Source organism: Rissa tridactyla, chromosome 8 (assembly GCF_028500815.1).
Source record: "Rissa tridactyla isolate bRisTri1 chromosome 8, bRisTri1.patW.cur.20221130, whole genome shotgun sequence".
NCBI classification, from domain to species: Eukaryota; Metazoa; Chordata; class Aves; order Charadriiformes; family Laridae; genus Rissa; species Rissa tridactyla.
The window spans coordinates 11,755,401-11,764,280 of record NC_071473.1 but is presented as its reverse complement, the minus strand read 5'-3'; the positions used below and the strand labels follow the sequence as shown (position 1 = coordinate 11,764,280).

Here is an 8,880-nt window from a genome sequence, read left to right as displayed (position 1 = left end):
TGTGCTTATATATTTATTAACCAGTAGAGGGCTGTCACTTGTTGCCTTAGAAGAGCAGAATTTAAGCCTAAATCTTGCAATTCATTTTTTTGTAGTTTTTCTTTGCAAAACATTAGAGTAACATTTTAAAAGTATTCAGAAAAGCACAAGGAAGAGCTTGAATAGGAATAGGATGAATAAAATTTGTCTAAGAATTAGATATTATATGTAATTTTAATGTTTGGAATAATAAGCTAGGAGAATGATATTCAGGGGAGTACATACTAATACGTTTCTTTATTTAACAATGAAGGCTTGATTTTAATTTTAAACAAACTAAAACTTGTTATCTATACGTAATAAACATTTTGACTAACTTTAGGAGTCTCATTCCATATAAAATTATAAACAAACACAATTATAGGCTACTTTCAAGCTGATAGATTATGTGAGATGGTCAGTACAGCCCATTATCAACTCCCCAAGGAAGACCTTTACTTGCATGCCTTAAAAATGCATTAACAGACCTATTTACTTCATCATATTAATACTATATGAAAGGCAGGTTAATTGTATGGTAGTGCAATACAACAAATCACTGGAGGTGGGAATATTATTTGGATCACTTGTTATTATTGGGATCACCAATATTAAGATTAATCTCTTTAAGATATGCTTTTGACAACTAATTTTTTTTAAATTTTATTTTTGACAAGTTATTAATCATTACTAGGGGAAAGAAAAATACAAGAAACCATGACCACGTCATTAATCTGCCCATTTGTGTAATGACAACAGTCTTTTCTGACAACTAGTAACAGTTCTTCTGTGTCATATTAAGAAACTTACTGATAATGTAAAGAGCTGAGGAGGAATACCTGTTATAAGAAAACCAATATTTAGGTAACTTATGTAAAACTTATTATATGATCTTTCTAAAACATAAATATTTTTATTTTGTCTTCCATCCTATCTTTGTATTTAAGTAAAATTCAATATTTTCAGCTGTGAAAATGTGGTGAGATTTCCTAGTCTGCAGATTTTTTATTTGCCTGGTTTGTTATTTGGATTTTAGCCTGATCAACCCCATTGCCTACAGAGAAACATCACTGAGTGATTAGGGGATGTTTTAAACCTCAGTTATGTTAGCCAACTCAGATGACCAGGGCCAATTTCTTTGAAATTGCCTAAAAATTCTCACATTTTGCAGTTTCTCAAAGAGACGATTTTATGATAAATAAAATCTACTATATTTACTTCGAATCCTGTATACATTTTGATTCATTATCTCTGACTAGGTTTATCAATATACTGGTTCCTAAACTCATTAGCTGATGAACCTTAAAAGAGCAATATCCGTAGTCCTCCTATTAGAGTTACCTTGCATCATTATGTCATAGACTACATATTTATTCTTTTTCACAGCTTTAATAAAAGCAAAGACCTGTTGGAGCTTATAGTTAAAAGATAAGACTGCCAAAACAAAATAGTCTGAATTAATGCATACTTTTGTTATCCAGGTTCCCAAAGAAATATATGTATATATATTTTTAATAAGAACAAACTTTCTAAGAAAAAGAGAGAAAATAGAAATACTGATATTTATCTGTAGGTATAAAGATAGATACATTGGAAATTGAAAAAAAGTGTTCCATAATTTTGAAATTTATTGTAAACCATCTTATAGCCACATCCATTCATGTTCTTAGAATACTTAGTTCTGAGGTGGGCACTTTGTGTAATTTGTAATTGGCTGAAACAGATTTTTCTCCACCAGTCTATATACGGAATATTCTTTACAGGTTAAGAAATATTTCTCCTATAAAGGACAATCTAATTATTCTTTTTCAAGGAAGCTATTGTAAAAATTAAACATGTCATGCTTTTGCTGGGTTAAAAATGAACTCCAATTAAAGAATTGATTTGGGCTATGGTCTGATGGATAGGGAACATTAGTAAGGGAAGGGTAAGCTCTGGTCCTACATTGGCTCTGCACAGACCACAAGACCCTGGAATTACTAACTCCTTCACTTTCATTTCCCCCCCTTGCCATACAAGTAACAGCAAGTTTGTTCAACGTACTTTGTCTTAAGTAAACTCAGAATTAAATTTAAGCAGCTGTTAATGATTTCTACAGTATTTTTTCTCCACAATTACAAAGCTGGGTTAAAAACATTAAAGATAGGTACGGTTCGTACTTAAGTACCCTGAACAACTTTAATTTTGGTTTTTTTCCCCTTCTACTTGTGCGTCTCAGGTAAATAGTATATGTGGTGACTGTGTAGAATATCCACTTTAATAGTTTCTAGATGTAGAAGGCATGAAATACAACAAGGTTTCTTTATTGTAGCGATGTATAAAAATGACAGACAGATGAAGTGTTTCTAAGGGACATGGTCATAGTCACTCAGAGATATTTAGCTGTTCATTTAATAGAAGTACTTTTACAAATTAATTACTTTGTTAATAACAAAGGAAGCAGCAGTTGATGATACAATGGGGAGTATTTCAATATGGATGTATATAGACAGTATTACGTAGGCGTAAACATTTGCACCCTTGTGACGAGTAGATTCCTTGTATAACAGTGGCAACACAGATCTGGTGTTGCAATTTTATTTGAAGATTTTGTGTTTCCTGACCCTAAGTGAAAAAATGTTCATGAAAAATACCATGTTCTGAGTGCTACTTGAAGTGATTTTTTGTGAGTGATCTTGCAATGTTATTACTTAAAAATTGTTCATCTGAACTACAGAGACGTAACGTAAGTTGTTGGAAACTGTAGTTTGAAGAGTAGTTATTTATCCTTCTGATTCCAACAGAATAGTTATAAAATTTTGTGATTAGAACTGGAGCTTTATGAAAATGTAGGTTGCTGTCACTCACAAACCAAATATTCTACCACATTGTTACTTTGCTAAAGAGCTTGCACAATATCTTGTAGAGAAAAACGTGTAAGATAAGATTGACGCAGCATTCTGAAGAGCATTCTTTTCAGGCACCAGAAAAAGAATAGCCAATTAAGGAGCTAATTTGCACCTGTTATTGTCAACAGTCCATGTTGAGAAAGGAGTGAGCTACTTTTCTTTCCAAAGCATATTTGCTTTAGTGGGTAAACTAGATTCAGTCATTGTTTACAAAGCTGCATTCCAAACCCAGTATTTGTTGTGTAAGTGAACAAGATAACTTTGCATAAAGTATAGAGCAACAGCATTGCTGTAGTGGTGTCCTGTGGGTAAAACAAAAGACAAAATTGTGACTGTTCCTAAATTTCACTGGTAAAATATTGTTACCTTACAAGTTAACATGAACTAACTTGTTTGTCAGGTTTATACAGACATTTTTCCTGAGGCATGTTATCAAATTTACTGTTTCTCCAATAAAAGAGTAGCTCAGCAAGGAAATGTACTAACATGACAATTAAAAGTATTTTCGTGTTAATATGAAAATTGTACAAATGGGATTAATATTGTTTTACATGATAGACATTTTCGAGTGCCTGTAGCCCATTATTGAAACAGGACATTGCTGCTAATGTAGGATCACATTTGTAATAATTTACTTAACACTTTAATAACTGAAGGCAACTGCAGTTTCTTTACTGAAGGAATATTCTTATTTTCTCTACCCGGTGGATTCATACCTCTGTAACCCCTTCTTGACTTCTGAAGAGAGTGTAAGTTAACATGAAGCAAACCTTTTTGATATATGGAATTTTCCATTCATCTAAGCATTTGCTTATAGAATACATACAGCAAAAACCGCAATTGCAGCATTTTTACACTGTTGTACAATATTCTGTTTATGTACTTCCTGAACCAGTAGATATATTTAGGGGAATTTGAGGGTTAACAACTGAGTTGACCAAATCCACAATTACTACAACTAGACATGGACAGCAACCAAACCGAGGAAATCAGGACTCAAATTTCAGACTCGATCTTCTGAAATCTGCACCATCAATTCATGCCTTGCCCAGTGATGTCAACTCTCCTATAATGCGCTGCGTGTGACTGTTCAAGGAAGCCAGGAAAATGGCATCTTACTTTAGATATTTTCTAGTAGAGAGAGTGAGATTTCTTAGATTTAGAAAAGGCTCATCCCTGCTTCTACTACACCAAGTAAAACATGACTTGTAAGTAAATTAAATGGCATCTGCCTAGATGATGTATTTAAGCGAGGAAGAGGATGGTTATCTCTTATAGGAAAGAAAAACTGAGTGTCTGACTGAAAATACAATGTATAGAAGCACTACAATACAATGTCACAGTTTTCTTAGAATGTTTTCATTTTGGGCAGTTCAAAGTGAGAAATAAAACTATCTCCTATCAGTGTTACATTATTCCAGTAACTGTATCTGAAAAATTAGATATGTACCAAATTATCACACCTCTCAGATTTCTGTCTTAGTAAGATAGTATTATGAATGTGTGATCTGTTCTATTTTTAATGATGTTTTAAACTCAATTTAAAGTAGAGAGAAAACTATTGGCTTACATTCTTCAGAACCTGTAGGAAACCTCTAATTACAAAGCAGCAATAATAATTTCATAGTTAAGACTGAAGCTGGCTTCTTATTTTAGACCTGAATAGTAAATTGTCTTTACTGAGCTCCAAGAGTTCTTTGAATCACTTTTGAACTTTGCATGCTGCGTTTTATCCTGGAGCGTATGTTTCTAGAGAGTTAGTAGGTTAGTCAGATAAAATGTTTTTACAAACACAACACTCAAAAATCTCCTCTGACTGTTGAACATTTTCTTAGATCCTTGAAAGTGTGAGGCCTACAGATGTCCCAGTCCTTTAACTGTTTTATTGCTAAGAAAACAAGTACATTATTTTAGAGATATAATCTTCGTATGTTAATGAGGGATTATACTGTATTGGGTTTGTGTGGCAGGGATTTGGTAGCGGGGGGACTACAGGGGTGGCTTCTGTGAGAAGATGCCGGAAGTATCCCCTATGTCTGACAGAGCCAATGCCAACCAGCTCCAAGATAGACCTGCCGCTGGCCAAGGCTGAGCCCATCAGCGACAGTGGTAGCTCCTCTGGGATAACATATTTAAGAAGGGAAAAAAGTTGCTGCACAACAGCAGCCAGAGAGGAGTGCAAATATGTGAGAGCAACAACTCTACAGCCACCAAGGTCAGTGAAGAAGGAGGGGGAAAAGGTGCTCCAGGCACTGGAGTAGAGATTCCCCTGCAGCCTGTGGTGAAGACCATGGTGAAGCAGGCTGTCCCCCTGCAGCCTATGGAGGTCCCCCTGTGGCCCATGGAGGACTCCACACCGGAGCAGGTGGATGCCTGAAGGAGGCTGTGACCCTGTGGGAAACCCGCGATGGAGCAGGGTCCTGGCAGGACCCGTGGCCCCATGGGGAATTCACGCTGAAGCAGTCTGTTCCTGAAGGACTGCACCCTGCAGAAAGGGCCCACATTGGAGCAGGTCATGAAGAGCTCACATTGGAGAAGTTTGTGGAAGACTGTCTCGTGGGAGGAAGTTCCCCATGCTGGAACAGGGTAAGAGTGTGAGGAGTTCACCCCTTGGGGAGGAAGGAGTGGCAGAGACAACATGTGATGAACTGACCATAACCCCCATTCCCCATCCCCCTGCACCACTGGGAGAGAGGAGGTACAGAATTCCAGAGTGAAGTAGAGCCCAGGTAGACGGGAAGGGTGGGAGGAAGGTGTTTTAAGATTTAGGTTTTATTTTCCCATTATCCTACTCTGATTTGATTGGTAATAAGTTTAATTTTCCCAAAGTTGAGTCTGCTTTGCCTGTGACGGTAATTGCTGAGTGATCTCCCTGTCCTTAATCTTGACCCATGAGCCCTTTATTACATTTTCTCTTCCCTGTCCAGCTGAGGAGGGGGAGTGATAGAGCAGCTTTGGTGGGCTCCTGGCATCCAGCCAGTGTCAGCCCACCACATATACAAATAAAAAATCTCATGATATGTGAGACTTGAAAAAAGACTTAAACCACTTTCCAGCCAGGAAAGCAGACAGAATTCTAAACATGTGAGTCCACGTAAATAAAGATAATATAGACATTGAAAAGGTATGGTAAAGACAGACAGAACTAAAGCTGCAAAGAGTTTTGTTACAGCAGTCTGTAGAGGGCTGGGGCAGGTCCCTGAGAAGGAAAACCCTACATTTTCAGATCCAGATGTATGGAAAATATATTAGATAAGGTAGGAAAATAACCCTAATGCTGGCGCAAGATCAAGTTAATAACTACATTTTTTTCTTTGATGGAAGTACAAATGTCTTGTAATCTTTTTTTTTTTTTTAAAGATTTTTGGGTGCTGTGATGTAGAGAGCTGTAGTCATGATTTCTTGAATCTTGGGTTTGAATAGAAATATATTCTGTGCAGAAGGGTATGCGCTTCTAGAAATATATTGAGTCATTCATTCAGATCCCTCATTGCTGCCTTTCCCTCTTTAACTCCCAGTTTCTTGGGTATTCTCCTTGGTCATCCCAGAACTTCATGCTGTAATCCCAGTCTGCCTCTACCGTGCATTTCCTATGATTGCTTCAGTCAGATTTTTTTTTCTTATGTAGGAGGCTTACTTAAATGTATTCATTTGTTTGGATGAAGACATTATTTTTATTAATCATAGTGAACAGTCTGTGCCAGAGTCAAAACTTTTTTTTATTTTTTATTCTGTTAGTCTAAAAAGAATAAACAATACATATTGCTTTATTTTTAGACATTTTGACCAATACAGTTTTTTTATACATTAGTTTGCTAACTTTGGTGATGGCATCCCAGTGAAGGATTTCAGAGAAGCAAAATCAATATCCTTGCTATATTGGTGTTACATTTTTTAATGTTTTGTAAACAAACATTTTTCTCTGAAATAATTTTAAGAACCAAACATTATCTTGGCTTGTAAGTAACTGTGTTTAATTGTGTATGTAACTTTCTGTATATTTTGGTCACTTTTTATCCTGAAAGCCCAGGGTATTGTTTGGCATTATGATAAATCTGACTTTACATCTGACAATAGCTATAAAAAAAGGCTGAGATCATATGACACAATTATCTGTAAGGTTCGCATCCCATCAGTTCACATTCATGAAAAAAATGTTAGTGGATTAATACTAAACCAAATGACATTATGTGAGAATAGTTATTGTTTACCTTCTAATTATCAGAATAATGATAGCAAAAAATTTGCATCCTATGCTTTGCTTGACAAAATGTGGTTATTTGCTCACATCTGACCAGACTTCTGACTGATTGTAATGTGGAAAACAGGTATTTCCTAGAGTTTGTTTTCTGTGGGAAGTTGGTTGGTTTCTGTGGCTTAGAAGACTAAAAAAAATGTAGGAAAGGCAAGGTTCACACAATCATAAACGAAAATCCTTATTACACAAATACTGATTCACAATTCAGGTGTGCAGAATTTTCAAAGAAAATAACTTTTTTAAAAGCATAAGTTGTTGCTTATAAACAACAGCATTGATGACATTACTGTAAACCTTCGATAAATCAAAGTGGGTTTGGACTTCTGCTTTGGGAGAGTGTAATGGGCTGGGATGTACCTGGAAAAAGCAAAGTGAGTGGTTAGTGTTTGAAATGCAATGTATTTCTCAAGTAATATTTGAGATGGTAAGATTTCTGGAAATTAAGTACCTAGAAAGAACAAAGGCTAGTGCATCGGAAGTTACGATTTTTTTGACATAGTTTGGAGTAGTAGGTGTATGTGTATTGCATTTACTAATTTTATTCAGCAAATGAATTTGAAAAGTGGTACAACGAGACTCAGAAACAGGTGTTGAGGTTGATTAGGAACAATTGTGAGATCACCTCTGGCTTTTCAGCAGGCAGACTTCCGCAAGGAGGCGAGGTGAAATGTTGAAAATATTCTGAACTACCCATTAACACATTCGGGTGGTACAAATACAATAAAATAAACTGAGAGCGCTTAATATAACAGAAATGAAAGCAAGACACATAATATCCTAAAATAATTGGGTTTTTTCAGTCTAAAAGTAGTAGCTTCTTATTTTACTCACCTTTTTTTTACATTAAAGCTAATTGCTGTAATTGATGATCTCGGAATCCATGACCCTATCATCAGTCATCTTGGAGCTTGAAAATGAATGGCATTGTTTGAATACAGTTACACATTTTCAGGTTTCCCAAAATTTCTAATAGCGAAGGGTGGTTAAAATTATGATTACTTGAAGAATCGACTAAGGAAACAGTATATTTTTTTGCAATAACTATAGTGGTTCTGCCAGCCCTCAATGATTCTTAAGCAGCTATTTGGGAAGCCTAGACAGAAAATAATACTGAAGAGCTCATCCACATAAACACACTCCAAAAAGAACCCAGAAGATGGGAGACAGTGAAGGCTTTTCCTACATGGTGGTTTAATTTTCTGTTGAATTTTGAACTTTGAAGTCTTAGGCAGTATTACACTTTCTTTTGCTGTCATTGTATCATGGTTTGCCTTGGGATGCTTTGAGACAAAGACTGAATTACTAGAGATGGTTTCCATAGCAATTACAACTGTTTGAATATGCATGGAACTGCTTTCTCATTGTTTCCATTTTTCCAAGGATTTTTACTTGCCAGATGAATGGTGCAAGTTATAACTTTATTAAGGAGCTGTAAGGGGGATTTATTATTTTTTGGGAAAAGAGTGGCTGTCTTAATCATGGCTTTACTGTGTTTGCTGAAACCGCAGTGAATAATTTGGCAATTTTAGAAAATACCATCATTATCCCCCCACATTTGTAGCTTAATGGAACTTATATGTGTGCCACAGCCATTTCAGTTCACAGGGCACAGATAGATTATAGTTTAAGCTCTATAGATAATACATCTATATCTATCTATCTATCTATATATGAAATATATATATATAAAAAAATATATATCTATAGATAGATTAT

General features: G+C 35.6%; 1 long non-coding RNA gene across 1 annotated transcript in view; it reads left to right on the top strand.

The window, feature by feature from the left end:
- The window catches only part of LOC128913939 (uncharacterized), a 70,858-nt gene that overhangs the window by 37,966 nt on the left and 24,012 nt on the right, over positions 1-8,880 (top strand). The window lies entirely within an intron of this gene.